Source organism: Carcharodon carcharias, chromosome 16, assembly GCF_017639515.1.
Source record: "Carcharodon carcharias isolate sCarCar2 chromosome 16, sCarCar2.pri, whole genome shotgun sequence".
NCBI lineage: Eukaryota > Metazoa > Chordata > Chondrichthyes > Lamniformes > Lamnidae > Carcharodon > Carcharodon carcharias.
In genome coordinates, this window is record NC_054482.1 from 113,335,205 (window position 1) to 113,355,365 (window position 20,161).

The following is a 20,161-nucleotide window of genomic DNA, read 5'->3' on the forward strand; positions in this document are numbered from 1 at the left end:
CCCCACCAAACCCACCCCACCAAACCCACCCCACCAAACGCTCCCCACCAAACCCCTCCCCACCAAACACCTCCCCACCAAACCCTCCCCACCAAACCCTCCCCACTAAACTCTGCCCAAACCCTCCCCACCAAACCCTCCCCACCAAACCCTCCCCACCAAACCCCTCCCCACCAAACCTTCCCCACCAAACCCTCCACACCAAAGCCCTCCCCACCAAACCCTCCCAACCAAACCCACCCCACCAAACCCTCCCCAAAAAACCCTCCCCACCAAACCCTCCCCACTAAATCCTCCCCACCAAACCCTCCCCACCAAACCCTCCCCACTAAACTCTCCCCAAACCCACCCCACCAAACCCTCCCCACCAAACCTTCCCCACCAAACCCCTCCCCACCAAACCCTCCCCACCAACCCTCTCCATCAAACCCCTCCCCACCAAATCCTCCCCACCAAACCCCTCCCACCAAACGTTCCCCACCAAACCCTCTCCACCAAACCCTCCCCACCAAACCCTCCCCACCAAACCCTCCCCACCAAACCCCTCCCCACCAAACCTTCCCCACCAAACCCTCCCCACCAAACCCCTCCCCACCAAACCCTCCCAACCAAACCCACCCCACCAAACCCTCCCCAAAAAACCCTCCCCACCAAACCCTCCCCACTAAACCCTCCCCACCAAACCCTCCCCAAAAAACCCTCCCCACTAAACTCTCCCCAAACCCACACCACCAAACCCTCCACACCAAACCCACCCCACCAAACCCTCCCCACCAAACCTTCCCCACCAAACCCACCCCACCAAACCCTCCCCACCAAACCTTCCCCACCAAACCCTCCCCACCAAACCACTCCCCACCAAACCTTCCCCACCAAACCCTCCCCACCAAACCCTCCCCACCAAACCCTCCCCACCAAACCCCTCCCCACCAAACCCTCCCAAACAAACCCACCCCACCAAACCCTCCCCAAAAAACCCTCCCCACCAAACCCTCCCCACTAAACCCTCCCCACCAAACCCTCCCCACCAAACCCTCCCCACTAAACTCTCCCCAAACCCTCCCCACCAAATCCTCCCCACCAAACACTCCCCACCAAACCCTCCCCACCAAACCCCTCCCCACCAAACCCTCCCCACCAAACCCTACCCATCAAATCCACCCCACCAAACCCTCCCCACCAAACCTTCCCCACCAAACACTCCCCACCAAATCCCTCCCCACCAAAACCTCCCCACCAAACCCTCCCCACCAAACCCCTCCCCACCAAACCCTCCCCACCAAACCCTCCCCACCAAACCCCTCCCCATCAAACCCTCCCCACCAAACCCCTCCCCACCAAACCCTCCCCACCAAACCCTCCCCACCAAACCCCTCCCCACCAAACCCTCCCCACCAAACCCTCCCCACCAAACCCTCCCCACCAAACAACTCCCCATCAAACCCACCCCACCAAACCCACCCCACCAAACCCTCCCCACCAAACCCCTCCCCACCAAACCCCTCCCCACCAAACCCACCCCACCAAACACTCCCCACTAAACCCTCCCCACCAAAATCTCCCCACCAAGCCCTCCCCACCAAACCCTCCCCACCAAAATCCCCACCAAACCCACCCCACCAAACACTCCCCACTAAACCCCTCCCCACCAAACCCCTCCCCACCAAACCCTCCCCACCAAACCCTCCCCAAAAAACCCTCCCCACCAAACCCTCCCCACTAAACCCTCCCCACCAAACTCTCCCCACCAAACCCTCCCCACCAAACCCTCCCCGCTAAACTCTCCCCAAACCCTCCCCACCAAACCCTCCCCACCAAACCCACCCCACCAAACCCTCCCCACCAAACCTTCCCCAACAAACCCTCCCCACCAAACCCTCCCCATCAAACCCCTCCCCACCAAACCTTCCCCACCAAACCCTCCCCACCAAACCCTCCCCACCAAACACCTCCCCACCAAACCCTCCCCACCAACCTTCCCCACCAAACCCCTCCCCACCAAACGCTCCCCACCAAACCCCTCCCCACCAAACCTTCCCCACCAAACCCTCCCCACCAAACCCCTCCCCACCAAACCCTCCCAACCAAACCCACCCCACCAAACCCTCCCCAAAAAACCCTCCCCACCAAACCCTCCCCACTAAACCCTCTCCACCAAACCCCTCCCCACCAAACCCACCCCACCAAACCCTCCCCAAAAAACCCTCCCCACCAAACCCTCCCCACTAAACCCTCCCCACCAAACCCTCCCCACCAAACCCCTCCCCACCAAACCCTCCCCACCAAACCTTCCCCACCAAACCACTCCCCACCAAACCCTCCCCACCAACCCTCTCCATCAAACCCCTCCCCACCAAATCCTCCCCACCAAACCCCTCCCACCAAACCTTCCCCACCAAACCCTCTCCACCAAACCCTCCCCACCAAACCCTCCCCGCCAAACCATCCCCACCAAACCCCTCCCCACCAAACCTTCCCCACCAAACCCTCCCCACCAAACCCCTCCCCACCAAACCCTCCCCACCAAACCCCTCCCCATCAAACCCTCCCCACCAAAACCCTCCCCACCAAACCCTCCCCACCAAACCCTCCCCACCAAACACCTCCCCACCAAACCCACCCCAACAAACCCTCCCCAAAAAACCCTCCCCACCAAACCCTCCCCACTAAACCCTCCCCACCAAACCCTCCCCACCAAACCCTCCCCACTAAACTCTCCCCAAACCCTCCCCACCAAACCCTCCCCACCAAACCCCTCCCCACCAAACCCTCCCCACCAAACCCTCCCCACCAAACCCCTCCCCACCAAACCCTCCCCACCAAACCCTCCCCACCAAACCCCTCCCTATTAAACCCTCCCCACCAAACCCCTCCCCACCAAACCTTCACCACCAAACCCTCCCCACCAAACCCCTCCCCAGCAAACCCTCCCCACCAAACCCCTCCCCACCAAAACCCTCCCCACCAAACCCTCCCCACCAAACCCTCCCCACCAAACCACTCCCCATCAAACCCTCCCCACCAAAACCCTCCCCACCAAACCCTCCCCACCAAACCCTCCCCACCAAACACCTCCCCACCAAACCCACCCCAACAAACCCTCCCCAAAAAACCCTCCCCACCAAACCCTCCCCACTAAACCCTCCCCACCAAACCCTACCCATCAAACCCACCCCACCAAACCCTCCCCACCAAACCTTCCCCACCAAACCCTCCCCACCAAACCCCTCCCCACCAAACCCTCCCCACCAAACCCTCCCCACCAAACCCCTCCCCACCAAACCCTCCCCACCAAACCCTCCCCACCAAACCCCTCCCCATCAAACCCTCCCCACCAAACCCCTCCCCACCACCCCTCCCCACCAAACCCTCCCCACCAAAACACTCCCCACCAAACCCTCCCCACCAAACCCTCCCCACCAAACCCCTCCCCATCAAACCCACCCCACCAAACCCACCCCACCAAACGCTCCCCACCAAACCCCTCCCCACCAAACACCTCCCCACCAAACCCTCCCCACCAAACCCTCCCCACTAAACTCTCCCCAAACCTTCGCCACCAAACCCTCCCCACCAAACCCTCCCCACCAAACCCCTCCCCACCAAACCTTCCCCACCAAACCCTCCACACCAAACCCCTCCCCACCAAACCCTCCCAACCAAACCCACCCCACCAAACCCTCCCCAAAAAACCCTCCCTACCAAACCCTCCCCACTAAATCCTCCCCACCAAACCCTCCCCACCAAACCCTCCCCACTAAACTCTCCCCAAACCCACCCCACCAAACCCTCCCCACCAAACCTTCCCCACCAAACCCCTCCCCACCAAACCCTCCCCACCAACCCTCTCCATCAAACCCCTCCCCACCAAATCCTCCCCAACAAACCCCTCCCACCAAACGTTCCCCACCAAACCCTCTCCACCAAACCCTCCCCACCAAACCCTCCCCACCAAACCCTCCCCACCAAACCCCTCCCCACCAAACCTTCCCCACCAAACCCTCCCCACCAAACCCCTCCCCACCAAACCCTCCCAACCAAACCCACCCCACCAAACCCTCCCCAAAAAACCCTCCCCACCAAACCCTCCCCACTAAACCCTCCCCACCAAACCCTCCCCACCAAACCCTCCCCACTAAACTCTCCCCAAACCCACACCACCAAACCCTCCACACCAAACCCACCCCACCAAACCCTCCCCACCAAACCTTCCCCACCAAACCCACCCCACCAAACCCTCCCCACCAAACCTTCCCCACCAAACCCTCCCCACCAAACCACTCCCCACCAAACCTTCCCCACCAAACCCTCCCCACCAATCCCTCCCCACCAAACCCTCCCCACCAAACCCCTCCCCACCAAAACCTCCCAACCAAACCCACCCCAAAAACCCTCCCCAAAAAACCCTCCCCACCAAACCCTCCCCACTAAACCCTCCCCACCAAACCCTCCCCACCAAACCCTACCCATCAAACCCACCCCACCAAACCCTCCCCACCAAACCTTCCCCACCAAACCCTCCCCACCAAACCCCTCCCCAGCAAAACCTCCCCACCAAACCCTCCCCACCAAACCCCTCCCCACCAAACCCTCCCCACCAAACCCTCCCCACCAAACCCCTCCCCATCAAACCCTCCCCACCAAACCCCTCCCCACCAAACCCTCCCCACCAAACCCTCCCCACCAAACCCCTCCCCACCAAACCCTCCCCACCAAACCCTCCCCACCAAACCCTCCCCACCAAACAACTCCCCATCAAACCCACCCCACCAAACCCACCCCACCAAACCCTCCCCACCAAACCCCTCCCCACCAAACCCCTCCCCACCAAACCCACCCCACCAAACACTCCCCACTAAACCCTCCCCACCAAAATCTCCCCACCAAACCCTCCCCACCAAACCCTCCCCACCAAAATCCCCACCAAACCCACCCCACCAAACACTCCCCACTAAACCCTCCCCACTAAACCCCTCCCCACCAAACCCCTCCCCACCAAACCCTCCCCACCAAACCCTCCCCAAAAAACCCTCCCCACCAAACCCTCCCCACTAAACCCTCCCCACCAAACTCTCCCCACCAAACCCTCCCCACCAAACCCTCCCCGCTAAACTCTCCCCAAACCCTCCCCACCAAACCCTCCCCACCAAACCCACCCCACCAAACCCTCCCCACCAAACCTTCCCCACCAAACCCTCCCCACCAAACCCTCCCCATCAAACCCCTCCCCACCAAACCTTCCCCACCAAACCCTCCCCACCAAACCCTCCCCACCAAACCCCTCCCCACCAAACCCTCCCCACCAACCTTCCCCACCAAAACCCTCCCCACCAAACGCTCCCCACCAAACCCCTCCCCACCAAACCTTCCCCACCAAACCCTCCCCACCAAACCCCTCCCCACCAAACCCTCCCAACCAAACCCACCCCACCAAACCCTCCCCAAAAAACCCTCCCCACCAAACCCTCCCCACTAAACCCTCTCCACCAAACCCCTCCCCACCAAACCCACCCCACCAAACCCTCCCCAAAAAACCCTCCCCACCAAACCCTCCCCACTAAACCCTCCCCAACAAACCCTCCCCACCAAACCCCTCCCCACCAAACCCTCCCCACCAAACCTTCCCCACCAAACCACTCCCCACCAAACCCTCCCCACCAACCCTCTCCATCAAACCCCTCCCCACCAAATCCTCCCCACCAAACCCCTCCCACCAAACCTTCCCCACCAAACCCTCTCCACCAAACCCTCCCCACCAAACCCTCCCCACCAAACCATCCCCACCAAACCCCTCCCCACCAAACCTTCCCCACCAAACCCTCCCCACCAAACCCCTCCCCACCAAACCCTCCCAACCAAACCCACCCCACCAAACCCTCCCCAAAAAACCCTCCCCACCAAACCCTCCCCACTAAACCCTCCCCACCAAACCCACCCCACCAAACCCTCCCCAAAAAACCCTCCCCACCAAACCCTCCCCACTAAACCCTCCCCACCAAACCCTCCCCACCAAACCCTCCCCACTAAACTCTCCCCAAACCCACCCCACCAAACCCTCCGCACCAAACCCACCCCACCAAACCCTCCCCACCAAACCTTCCCCACCAAACCCACCCCACCAAACCCTCCCCACCAAACCTTCCCCACCAAACCCTCCCCACCAAACCCCTCCCCACCAAACCCTCCCCACCAAACCCTCCCCACCAAACCCTCCCCACCAAACCCTCCCCACCAAACCCCTCCCCACCAAACGCTCCCCACCAAACACCTCCCCACCAAACCCCTCCCCACCAAACCCACCCCACCAAACACTCCCCACTAAACCCTCCCCACCAATAACTCCCCACCAAACCCTCCCCACCAAACCCTCCCCAAAAAACCCTCCCCACCAAACCCTACCCATCAAACACCTCCCCATCAAACCCCTCCCCACCAAACCCCGCCCCACCAAACCCCTCCCCACCAAATCCACACCACCAAACCCTACCCATCAAACCCCTCCCTACCAAACCCCTCCTCACCAAACCCCTCCCCACCAAACGCACCCCACCAAACCCTACCCATCAAACCACTCCCCACCAAACCCCTCTCCACCAAACCCACCCCACCAAACCCACCCCACCAAACCCTCCCCACCAAACCCCTCCCCACCAAACCTTCCCCACCAAACCTTCCACACCAAACCCCTCCCCACCAAACCCTCCCCACCAACACTCCCCATCAAACCCCTCCCACCAAACCTTCCCCACCAAACCCTCCCAACCAAACCCTCCCCACCAAACCCTCCACACCAAACCCCTCCCCACCAAACCTTCCCCACCAAACCCTCCCCACCAAACACCTCCCCACCAAACCCTCCCAACCAAACCCACCCCACCAAACCCTCCCCAAAAAACCCTTCCCACCAAACCCTCCCCACTAAACCCCTCCCCACTAAACCCCTCCCCACCAAAGCCCTCCCCACCAAACCCTCCCCACCAAACCCTCCCCAAAAAACCCTCCCCACCAAACCCTCCCCACTAAACCCTCCCCACCAAACTCTCCCCAGCAAACCCTCCCCACCAAACCCTCCCCGCTAAACTCTCCCCAAACCCTCCCCACCAAACCCTCCCCACCAAACCCACCCCACCAAACCCTCCCCACCAAACCTTCCCCACCAAACCCTCCCCACCAAACCCTCCCCATCAAACCCCTCCCCACCAAACCTTCCGCACCAAACCCTCCCAATCAAACCCTCCCCACCAAACCCCTCCCCACCAAACCCTCCCCACCAAACCTTCCCCACCAAACCCCTCCCCACCAAACCCTCCCCACCAAACCCCTCCCCACCAAACCTTCCCCACCAATCCCTCCCCACCAAACCCCTCCCCACCAAACCCTCCCAACCAAACCCACCCCACCAAACCCTCCCCAAAAAACCCTCCCCACCAAACCCTCCCCACTAAACCCTCCCCACCAAACCCCTCCCCACCAAACCCACCCCACCAAACCCTCCCCAAAAAACCCTCCCCACCAAACCCACCCAACCAAAGCCCTCCCCACCAAACCCACCCCACCAAACCCCTCCCCATCAAACCCACCCCACCAAACCCTCCCCACCAAACCCTCCCTACCAAACCCTCCCCACTAAATCCTCCCCACCAAACCCTCCCCACCAAACCCTCCCCACCAAACCCTCCCCACCAAACCCTCCCCACCAAACCCTCCCCACCAAACCCCTCCCCACCAAACCCTCCCCACCAAACCCTCCCCACCAAACCCTCCCCACCAAACAACTCCCCATCAAACCCACCCCACCAAACCCACCCCACCAAACCCTCCCCACCAAACCCCTCCCCACCAAACCCCTCCCCACCAAACCCACCCCACCAAACACTCCCCACTAAACCCTCCCCACCAAAATCTCCCCACCAAACCCTCCCCACCAAACCCTCTCCACCAAACCCTCCCCACCAAACCCTCTCCACCAAACCCTCCCCACCAAACCCTCCCCGCCAAACCATCCCCACCAAACCCCTCCCCACCAAACCTTCCCCACCAAACCCTCCCCACCAAACCCCTCCCCACCAAACCCTCCCCACCAAACCCCTCCCCATCAAACCCTCCCCACCAAAACCCTCCCCACCAAACCCTCCCCACCAAACCCTCCCCACCAAACACCTCCCCACCAAACCCACCCCAACAAACCCTCCCCAAAAAAACCCTCCCCACCAAACCCTCCCCACTAAACCCTCCCCACCAAACCCTCCCCACCAAACCCTCCCCACTAAACTCTCCCCAAACCCTCTCCACCAAACCCTCCCCACCAAACCCCTCCCCACCAAACCCTCCCCACCAAACCCTCCCCACCAAACCCCTCCCCACCAAACCCTCCCCACCAAACCCTCCCCACCAAACCCCTCCCTATTAAACCCTCCCCACCAAACCCCTCCCCACCAAACCTTCACCACCAAACCCTCCCCACCAAACCCCTCCCCAGCAAACCCTCCCCACCAAACCCCTCCCCACCAAAACCCTCCCCACCAAACCCTCCCCACCAAACCCTCCCCACCAAACCACTCCCCATCAAACCCTCCCCACCAAAACCCTCCCCACCAAACCCTCCCCACCAAACCCTCCCCACCAAACACCTCCCCACCAAACCCACCCCAACAAACCCTCCCCAAAAAACCCTCCCCACCAAACCCTCCCCACTAAACCCTCCCCACCAAACCCTACCCATCAAACCCACCCCACCAAACCCTCCCCACCAAACCTTCCCCACCAAACCCTCCCCACCAAACCCCTCCCCACCAAACCCTCCCCACCAAACCCTCCCCACCAAACCCCTCCCCACCAAACCCTCCCCACCAAACCCTCCCCACCAAACCCCTCCCCATCAAACCCTCCCCACCAAACCCCTCCCCACCAAACCCTCCCCACCAAACCCTCCCCACCAAAACACTCCCCACCAAACCCTCCCCACCAAACCCTCCCCACCAAACACCTCCCCATCAAACCCACCCCACCAAACCCACCCCACCAAACGCTCCCCACCAAACCCCTCCCCACCAAACACCTCCCCACCAAACCCTCCCCACCAAACCCTCCCCACTAAACTCTCCCCAAACCTTCCCCACCAAACCCTCCCCACCAAACCCTCCCCACCAAACCCCTCCCCACCAAACCTTCCCCACCAAACCCTCCACACCAAACCCCTCCCCACCAAACCCTCCCAACCAAACCCACCCCACCAAACCCTCCCCAAAAAACCCTCCCCACCAAACCCTCCCCACTAAATCCTCCCCACCAAACCCTCCCCACCAAACCCTCCCCACTAAACTCTCCCCAAACCCACCCCACCAAACCCTCCCCACCAAACCTTCCCCACCAAACCCCTCCCCACCAAACCCTCCCCACCAACCCTCTCCATCAAACCCCTCCCCACCAAATCCTCCCCAACAAACCCCTCCCACCAAACGTTCCCCACCAAACCCTCTCCACCAAACCCTCCCCACCAAACCCTCCCCACCAAACCCTCCCCACCAAACCCCTCCCCACCAAACCTTCCCCACCAAACCCTCCCCACCAAACCCCTCCCCACCAAACCCTCCCAACCAAACCCACCCCACCAAACCCTCCCCAAAAAACCCTCCCCACCAAACCCTCCCCACTAAACCCTCCCCACCAAACCCTCCCCACCAAACCCTCCCCACTAAACTCTCGCCAAACCCACACCACCAAACCCTCCACACCAAACCCACCCCACCAAACCCTCCCCACCAAACCTTCCCCACCAAACCCACCCCACCAAACCCTCCCCACCAAACCTTCCCCACCAAAACCTCCCCACCAAACCACTCCCCACCAAACCTTCCCCACCAAACCCTCCCCACCAATCCCTCCCCACCAAACCCTCCCCACCAAACCCCTCCCCACCAAAACCTCCCAACCAAACCCACCCCAAAAACCCTCCCCAAAAAACCCTCACCACCAAACCCTCCCCACTAAACCCTCCCCACCAAACCCTCCCCACCAAGCCCCTCCCCACCAAACCCTCCCCACCAAACCCTACCCATCAAACCCACCCCACCAAACCCTCCCCACCAAACCTTCCCCACCAAACCCTCCCCACCAAACCCCTCCCCACCAAAACCTCCCCACCAAACCCTCCCCACCAAACCCCTCCCCACCAAACCCTCCCCACCAAACCCTCCCCACCAAACCCCTCCCCATCAAACCCTCCCCACCAAACCCCTCCCCACCAAACCCTCCCCACCAAACCCTCCCCACCAAACCCCTCCCCACCAAACCCTCCCCACCAAACCCTCCCCACCAAACCCTCCCCCCCAAACAACTCCCCATCAAACCCACCCCACCAAACCCACCCCACCAAACCCTCCCCACCAAACCCCTCCCCACCAAACCCCTCCCCACCAAACCCACCCCACCAAACACTCCCCACTAAACCCTCCCCACCAAAATCTCCCCACCAAACCCTCCCCACCAAACCCTCCCCACCAAAATCCCCACCAAACCCACCCCACCAAACACTCCCCACTAAACCCTCCCCACTAAACCCCTCCCCACCAAACCCCTCCCCACCAAACCCTCCCCACCAAACCCTCCCCAAAAAACCCTCCCCACCAAACCCTCCCCACTAAACCCTCCCCACCAAACTCTCCCCACCAAACCCTCCCCACCAAACCCTCCCCGCTAAACTCTCCCCAAACCCTCCCCACCAAACCCTCCCCACCAAACCCACCCCACCAAACCCTCCCCACCAAACCTTCCCCACCAAACCCTCCCCACCAAACCCTCCCCATCAAACCCCTCCCCACCAAACCTTCCCCACCAAACCCTCCCCACCAAACCCTCCCCACCAAACCCCTCCCCACCAAACCCTCCCCACCAACCTTCCCCACCAAAAACCTCCCCACCAAACGCTCCCCACCAAACCCCTCCCCACCAAACCTTCCCCACCAAACCCTCCCCACCAAACCCCTCCCCACCAAACCCTCCCAACCAAACCCACCCCACCAAACCCTCCCCAAAAAACCCTCCCCACCAAACCCTCCCCACTAAACCCTCTCCACCAAACCCCTCCCCACCAAACCCACCCCACCAAACCCTCCCCAAAAAACCCTCCCCACCAAACCCTCCCCACTAAACCCTCCCCACCAAACCCTCCCCACCAAACCCCTCCCCACCAAACCCTCCCCACCAAACCTTCCCCACCAAACCACTCCCCACCAAACCCTCCCCACCAACCCTCTCCATCAAACCCCTCCCCACCAAATCCTCCCCACCAAACCCCTCCCACCAAACCTTCCCCACCAAACCCTCTCCACCAAACCCTCCCCACCAAACCCTCCCCACCAAACCATCCCCACCAAACCCCTCCCCACCAAACCTTCCCCACCAAACCCTCCCCACCAAACCCCTCCCCACCAAACCCTCCCAACCAAACCCACCCCACCAAACCCTCCCCAAAAAAACCTTCCCCACCAAACCCTCCCCACTAAACCCTCCCCACCAAACCCACCCCACCAAACCCTCCCCCAAAAACCCTCCCCACCAAACCCTCCCCACTAAACCCTCCCCACCAAACCCTCCCCACCAAACCCTCCCCACTAAACTCTCCCCAAACCCACCCCACCAAACCCTCCGCACCAAACCCACCCCACCAAACCCTCCCCACCAAACCTTCCCCACCAAACCCACCCCACCAAACCCTCCCCACCAAACCTTCCCCACCAAACCCTCCCCACCAAACCCCTCCCCACCAAACCTTCCCCACCAAACCCTCCACACCATCCCCTCCCCACCAAACCCTCCCAACCAAACCCACCCCACCAAACCCTCCCCAAAAAACCCTCCCCACCAAACCCTCCCCACTAAATCCTCCCCACCAAACCCTCCCCACCAAACCCTCCCCACTAAACTCTCCCCAAACCCACCCCACCAAACCCTCCCCACCAAACCTTCCCCACCAAACCCCTCCCCACCAAACCCTCCCCACCAACCCTCTCCATCAAACCCCTCCCCACCAAATCCTCCCCAACAAACCCCTCCCACCAAACGTTCCCCACCAAACACTCTCCACCAAACCCTCCCCACCAAACCCTCCCCACCAAACCCTCCCCACCAAACCCCTCCCCACCAAACCTTCCCCACCAAACCCTCCCCACCAAACCCCTCCCCACCAAACCCTCCCAACCAAACCCACCCCACCAAACCCTCCCCAAAAAACCCTCCCCACCAAACCCTCCCCACTAAACCCTCCCCACCAAACCCTCCCCACTAAACTCTCCCCAAACCCACACCACCAAACCCTCCACACCAAACCCACCCCACCAAACCCTCCCCACCAAACCTTCCCCACCAAACCCACCCCACCAAACCCTCCCCACCAAACCTTCCCCACCAAACCCTCCCCACCAAACCACTCCCCACCAAACCTTCCCCACCAAACCCTCCCCACCAATCCCTCCCCACCAAACCCTCCCCACCAAACCCCTCCCCACCAAAACCTCCCAACCAAACCCACCCCAAAAACCCTCCCCAAAAAACCCTCCCCACCAAACCCTCCCCACTAAACCCTCCCCACCAAACCCTCCCCACCAAGCCCCTCCCCACCAAACCCTCCCCACCAAACCCTACCCATCAAACCCACCCCACCAAACCCTCCCCACCAAACCTTCCCCACCAAACCCTCCCCACCAAACCCCTCCCCACCAAAACCTCCCCACCAAACCCTCCCCACCAAACCCCTCCCCACCAAACCCTCCCCACAAAACCCTCCCCACCAAACCCCTCCCCATCAAACCCTCCCCACCAAACCCCTCCCCACCAAACCCTCCCCACCAAACCCTCCCCACCAAACCCCTCCCCACCAAACCCTCCCCACCAAACCCTCCCCACCAAACCCTCCCCACCAAACAACTCCCCATCAAACCCACCCCACCAAACCCACCCCACCAAACCCTCCCCACCAAACCCCTCCCCACCAAACCCCTCCCCACCAAACCCACCCCACCAAACACTCCCCACTAAACCCTCCCCACCAAAATCTCCCCACCAAACCCTCCCCACCAAACCCTCCCCACCAAAATCCCCACCAAACCCACCCCACCAAACACTCCCCACTAAACCCTCCCCACTAAACCCCTCCCCACCAAACCCCTCCCCACCAAACCCTCCCCACCAAACCCTCCCCAAAAAACCCTCCCCACCAAACCCTCCCCACTAAACCCTCCCCACCAAACTCTCCCCACCAAACCCTCCCCACCAAACCCTCCCCGCTAAACTCTCCCCAAACCCTCCCCACCAAACCCTCCCCACCAAACCCACCCCACCAAACCCTCCCCACCAAACCTTCCCCACCAAACCCTCCCCACCAAACCCTCCCCATCAAACCCCTCCCCACCAAACCTTCCCCACCAAACCCTCCCCACCAAACCCTACCCACCAAACCCCTCCCCACCAAACCCTCCCCACCAACCTTCCCCACCAAAACCCTCCCCACCAAACGCTCCCCACCAAACCCCTCCCCACCAAACCTTCCCCACCAAACCCTCCCCACCAAACCCCTCCCCACCAAACCCTCCCAACCAAACCCACCCCACCAAACCCTCCCCAAAAAACCCTCCCCACCAAACCCTCCCCACTAAACCCTCTCCACCAAACCCCTCCCCACCAAACCCACCCCACCAAACCCTCCCCAAAAAACCCTCCCCACCAAACCCTCCCCACTAAACCCTCCCCAACAAACCCTCCCCACCAAACCCCTCCCCACCAAACCCTCCCCACCAAACCTTCCCCACCAAACCACTCCCCACCAAACCCTCCCCACCAACCCTCTCCATCAAACCCCTCCCCACCAAATCCTCCCCACCAAACCCCTCCCCACCAAACCCTCCCCACCAAACCCTCCCCACCAAACCCTCCCCACCAAACCCTCCCCACCAAACCCCTCCACACCAAACGCTCCCCACCAAACACCTCCCCACCAAACCCCTCCCCACCAAACCCACCCCACCAAACACTCCCCACTAAACCCTCCCCACCAATAACTCCCCACCAAACCCTCCCCACCAAACCCACCCCACCAATCCCTCCCCACCAAACCTTCCCCACCAAACCCTCCCCACCAAACCCCTCCCCACCAAACCCTCCCCACCAAACCCTCCCCACCAAACCCTCCCCACCAAACCCTCCCCACCAAACCCCTCCCCACCAAACGCTCCCCACCAAACACCTCCCCACCAAACCCCTCCCCACCAAACCCACCCCACCAAACCCTCCCCACCAAACCCTACCCATCAAACACCTCCCCATCAAACCCCTCCCCACCAAACCCCGCCCCACCAAACCCCTCCCCACCAAATCCACACCACCAAACCCTACCCATCAAACCCCTCCCTACCAAACCCCTCCTCACCAAACCCCTCCCCACCAAACGCACCCCACCAAACCCTACCCATCAAACCACTCCCCACCAAACCCCTCTCCACCAAACCCACCCCACCAAACCCACCCCACCAAACCCTCCCCACCAAACCCCTCCCCACCAAACCTTCCCCACCAAACCTTCCACACCAAACCCCTCCCCACCAAACCCTCCCCACCAACACTCCCCATCAAACCCCTCCCACCAAACCTTCCCCACCAAACCCTCCCAACCAAACCCTCCCCACCAAACCCTCCACACCAAACCCCTCCCCACCAAACCTTCCCCACCAAACCCTCCCCACCAAACCCCTCCCCACCAAACCCTCCCAACCAAACCCACCCCACCAAACCCTCCCCAAAAAACCCTTCCCACCAAACCCTCCCCACTAAACCCCTCCCCACTAAACCCCTCCCCACTAAACCCCTCCCCACCAAACCCCTCCCCACCAAACCCTCCCCACCAAACCCTCCCCAAAAAACCCTCCCCACCAAACCCTCCCCACTAAACCCTCCCCACCAAACTCTCCCCAGCAAACCCTCCCCACCAAACCCTCCCCGCTAAACTCTCCCCAAACCCTCCCCACCAAACCCTCCCCACCAAACCCACCCCACCAAACCCTCCCCACCAAACCTTCCCCACCAAACCCTCCCCACCAAACCCTCCCCATCAAACCCCTCCCCACCAAACCTTCCGCACCAAACCCTCCCCATCAAACCCTCCCCACCAAACCCCTCCCCACCAAACCCTCCCCACCAAACCTTCCCCACCAAACCCCTCCCCACCAAACCCTCCCCACCAAACCCCTCCCCACCAAACCTTCCCCACCAAACCCTCCCCACCAAACCCCTCCCCACCAAACCCTCCCAACCAAACCCACCCCACCAAACCCTCCCCAAAAAACCCTCCCCACCAAACCCTCCCCACCAAACCCCTCCCCACCAAACCCACCCCACCAAACCCTCCCCAAAAAACCCTCCCCACCAAACCCACCCAACCAAAGCCCTCCCCACCAAACCCACCCCACCAAACCCCTCCCCATCAAACCCACCCCACCAAACCCTCCCCACCAAACCCTCCCTACCAAACCCTCCCCACTAAATCCTCCCCACCAAACCCTCCCCACCAAACCCTCCCCACCAAACCCTCCCCACCAAGCCCTCCCCACCAAACCCTCCCCACCAAACCCTCCCCACCAAACCCTCCCCACCAAACAACTCCCCATCAAACCCACCCCACCAAACCCACCCCACCAAACCCTCCCCACCAAACCCCTCCCCACCAAACCCCTCCCCACCAAAACCACCCCACCAGCACTCCCCACTAAACCCTCCCCACCAAAATCTCCCCACCAAACCCTCCCCACCAAACCCTCTCCACCAAACCCTCCCCACCAAACCCTCTCCACCAAACCCTCCCCACCAAACCCTCCCCACCAAACCATCCCCACCAAACCCCTCCCCACCAAACCTTCCCCACCAAACCCTCCCCACCAAACCCCTCCCCACCAAACCCTCCCCACCAAACCCCTCCCCATCAAACCCTCCCCACCAAAACCCTCCCCACCAAACCCTCCCCACCAAACCCTCCCCACCAAACACCTCCCCACCAAACCCACCCCAACAAATCCTCCCCAAAAAACCCTCCCCACCAAACCCTCCCCACTAAACCCTCCCCACCAAACCCTCCCCACCAAACCCTCCCCACTAAACTCTCCCCAAACCCTCCCCACCAAACCCTCCCCACCAAACCCCTCCCCACCAAACCCTCCCCACCAAACCCTCCCCACCAAACCCCTCCCCACCAAACCCTCCCCACCAAACCCTCCCCACCAAACCCCTCCCTATTAAACCCTCCCCACCAAACCCCTCCCCACCAAACCTTCACCACCAAACCCTCCCCACCAAACCCCTCCCCAGCAAACCCTCCCCACCAAACCCCTCCCCACCAAAACCCTCCCCACCAAACCCTCCCCACCAAACCCTCCCCACCAAACCCTCCCCACCAAACCCTCCCCACCAAACACCTCCCCACCAAACCCACCCCAACAAACCCTCCCCAAAAAACCCTCCCCACCAAACCCTCCCCACTAAACCCTCCCCACCAAACCCTACCCATCAAACCCACCCCACCAAACCCTCCCCACCAAACCTTCCCCACCAAACCCTCCCCACCAAACCCCTCCCCACCAAACCCTCCCCACCAAACCCTCCCCACCAAACCCCTCCCCACCAAACCCTCCCCACCAAACCCTCCCCACCAAACCCCTCCCCATCAAACCCTCCCCACCAAACCCCTCCCCACCAAACCCTCCCCACCAAACCCTCCCCACCAAAACACTCCCCACCAAACCCTCCCCACCAAACCCTCCCCACCAAACCCCTCCCCATCAAACCCACCCCACCAAACCCACCCCACCAAACGCTCCCCACCAAACCCCTCCCCACCAAACACCTCCCCACCAAACCCTCCCCACCAAACCCTCCCCACTAAACTCTCCCCAAACCTTCCCCACCAAACCCTCCCCACCAAACCCTCCCCACCAAACCCCTCCCCACCAAACCTTCCCCACCAAACCCTCCACACCAAACCCCTCCCCACCAAACCCTCCCAACCAAACCCACCCCACCAAACCCTCCCCAAAAAACCCTCCCCACCAAACCCTCCCCACTAAATCCTCCCCACCAAACCCTCCCCACCAAACCCTCCCCACTAAACTCTCCCAAAACCCACCCCACCAAACCCTCCCCACCAAACCTTCCCCACCAAACCCCTCCCCACCAAACCCTCCCCACCAACCCTCTCCATCAAACCCCTCCCCACCAAATCCTCCCCAACAAACCCCTCCCACCAAACGTTCCCCACCAAACCCTCTCCACCAAACCCTCCCCACCAAACCCTCCCCACCAAACCCTCCCCACCAAACCCCTCCCCACCAAACCTTCCCCACCAAACCCTCCCCACCAAACCCCTCCCCACCAAACCCTCCCAACCAAACCCACCCCACCAAACCCTCCCCAAAAAACCCTCCCCACCAAACCCTCCCCACTAAACCCTCCCCACCAAACCCTCCCCACCAAACCCTCCCCACTAAACTCTCCCCAAACCCACACCACCAAACCCTCCACACCAAACCCACCCCACCAAACCCTCCCCACCAAACCTTCCCCACCAAACCCACCCCACCAAACCCTCCCCACCAAACCTTCCCCCCCAAACCCTCCCCACCAAACCACTCCCCACCAAACCCTCCCCACCAAACCCCTCCCCACCAAACCCTCCCCACCAAACCCCTCCCCATCAAACCCTCCCCACCAAAACCCTCCCCACCAAACCCTCCCCACCAAACCCTCCCCACCAAACACCTCCCCACCAAACCCACCCCAACAAACCCTCCCCAAAAAACCCTCCCCACCAAACCCTCCCCACTAAACCCTCCCCACCAAACCCTCCCCACCAAACCCTCCCCACTAAACTCTCCCCAAACCCTCCCCACCAAACCCTCCCCACCAAACCCCTCCCCACCAAACCCTCCCCACCAAACCCTCCCCACCAAACCCCTCCCCACCAAACCCTCCCCACCAAACCCTCCCCACCAAACCCCTCCCTATTAAACCCTCCCCACCAAACCCCTCCCCACCAAACCTTCACCACCAAACCCTCCCCACCAAACCCCTCCCCAGCAAACCCTCCCCACCAAACCCCTCCCCACCAAAACCCTCCCCACCAAACCCTCCCCACCAAACCCTCCCCACCAAACCACTCCCCATCAAACCCTCCCCACCAAAACCCTCCCCACCAAACCCTCCCCACCAAACCCTCCCCACCAAACACCTCCCCACCAAACCCACCCCAACAAACCCTCCCCAAAAAACCCTCCCCACCAAACCCTCCCCACTAAACCCTCCCCACCAAACCCTACCCATCAAACCCACCCCACCAAACCCTCCCCACCAAACCTTCCCCACCAAACCCTCCCCACCAAACCCCTCCCCACCAAACCCTCCCCACCAAACCCTCCCCACCAAACCCCTCCCCACCAAACCCTCCCCACCAAACCCTCCCCACCAAACCCCTCCCCATCAAACCCTCCCCACCAAACCCCTCCCCACCAAACCCTCCCCACCAAACCCTCCCCACCAAAACACTCCCCACCAAACCCTCCCCACCAAACCCTCCCCACCAAACCCCTCCCCATCAAACCCACCCCACCAAACCCACCCCACCAAACGCTCCCCACCAAACCCCTCCCCACCAAACACCTCCCCACCAAACCCTCCCCACCAAACCCTCCCCACTAAACTCTCCCCAAACCTTCCCCACCAAACCCTCCCCACCAAACCCTCCCCACCAAACCCCTCCCCACCAAACCTTCCCCACCAAACCCTCCACACCAAACCCCTCCCCACCAAACCCTCCCAACCAAACCCACCCCCCCAAACCCTCCCCAAAAAACCCTCCCCACCAAACCCTCCCCCCTAAATCCTCCCCACCAAACCCTCCCCACCAAACCCTCCCCACTAAACTCTCCCCAAACCCACCCCACCAAACCCTCCCCACCAAACCTTCCCCACCAAACCCCTCCCCACCAAACCCTCCCCACCAACCCTCTCCATCAAACCCCTCCCCACCAAATCCTCCCCAACAAACCCCTCCCACCAAACGTTCCCCACCAAACCCTCTCCACCAAACCCTCCCCACCAAACCCTCCCCACCAAACCCTCCCCACCAAACCCCTCCCCACCAAACCTTCCCCACCAAACCCTCCCCACCAAACCCCTCCCCACCAAACCCTCCCCACCAAACCCTACCCATCAAACCCACCCCACCAAACCCTCCCCACCAAACCTTCCCCACCAAACCCTCCCCACCAAACCCCTCCCCAGCAAAACCTCCCCACCAAACCCTCCCCACCAAACCCCTCCCCACCAAACCCTCCCCACCAAACCCTCCCCACCAAACCCCTCCACATCAAACCCTCCCCACCAAACCCCTCCCCACCAAACCCTCCCCACCAAACCCTCCCCACCAAACCCCTCCCCACCAAACCCTCCCCACCAAACCCTCCCCACCAAACCCTCCCCACCAAACAACTCCCCATCAAACCCACCCCACCAAACCCACCCCACCAAACCCTCCCCACCAAACCCCTCCCCACCAAACCCCTCCCCACCAAACCCACCCCACCAAACACTCCCCACCAAAATCCCCACCAAACCCACCCCACCAAACACTCCCCACTAAACCCTCCCCACTAAACCCCTCCCCACCAAACCCCTCCCCACCAAACCCTCCCCACCAAACCCTCCCCAAAAAACCCTCCCCACCAAACCCTCCCCACTAAACCCTCCCCACCAAACTCTCCCCACCAAACCCTCCCCACCAAACCCTCCCCGCTAAACTCTCCCCAAACCCTCCCCACCAAACCCTCCCCACCAAACCCACCCCACCAAACCCTCCCCACCAAACCTTCCCCACCAAACCCTCCCCACCAAACCCTCCCCATCAAACCCCTCCCCACCAAACCTTCCCCACCAAACCCTCCCCACCAAACCCTCCCCACCAAACCCCTCCCCACCAAACCCTCCCCACCAACCTTCCCCACCAAAACCCTCCCCACCAAACGCTCCCCACCAAACCCCTCCCCACCAAACCTTCCCCATCAAACCCTCCCCACCAAACCCCTCCCCACCAAACCCTCCCCACCAAACCCTCCCCACCAAACCCCTC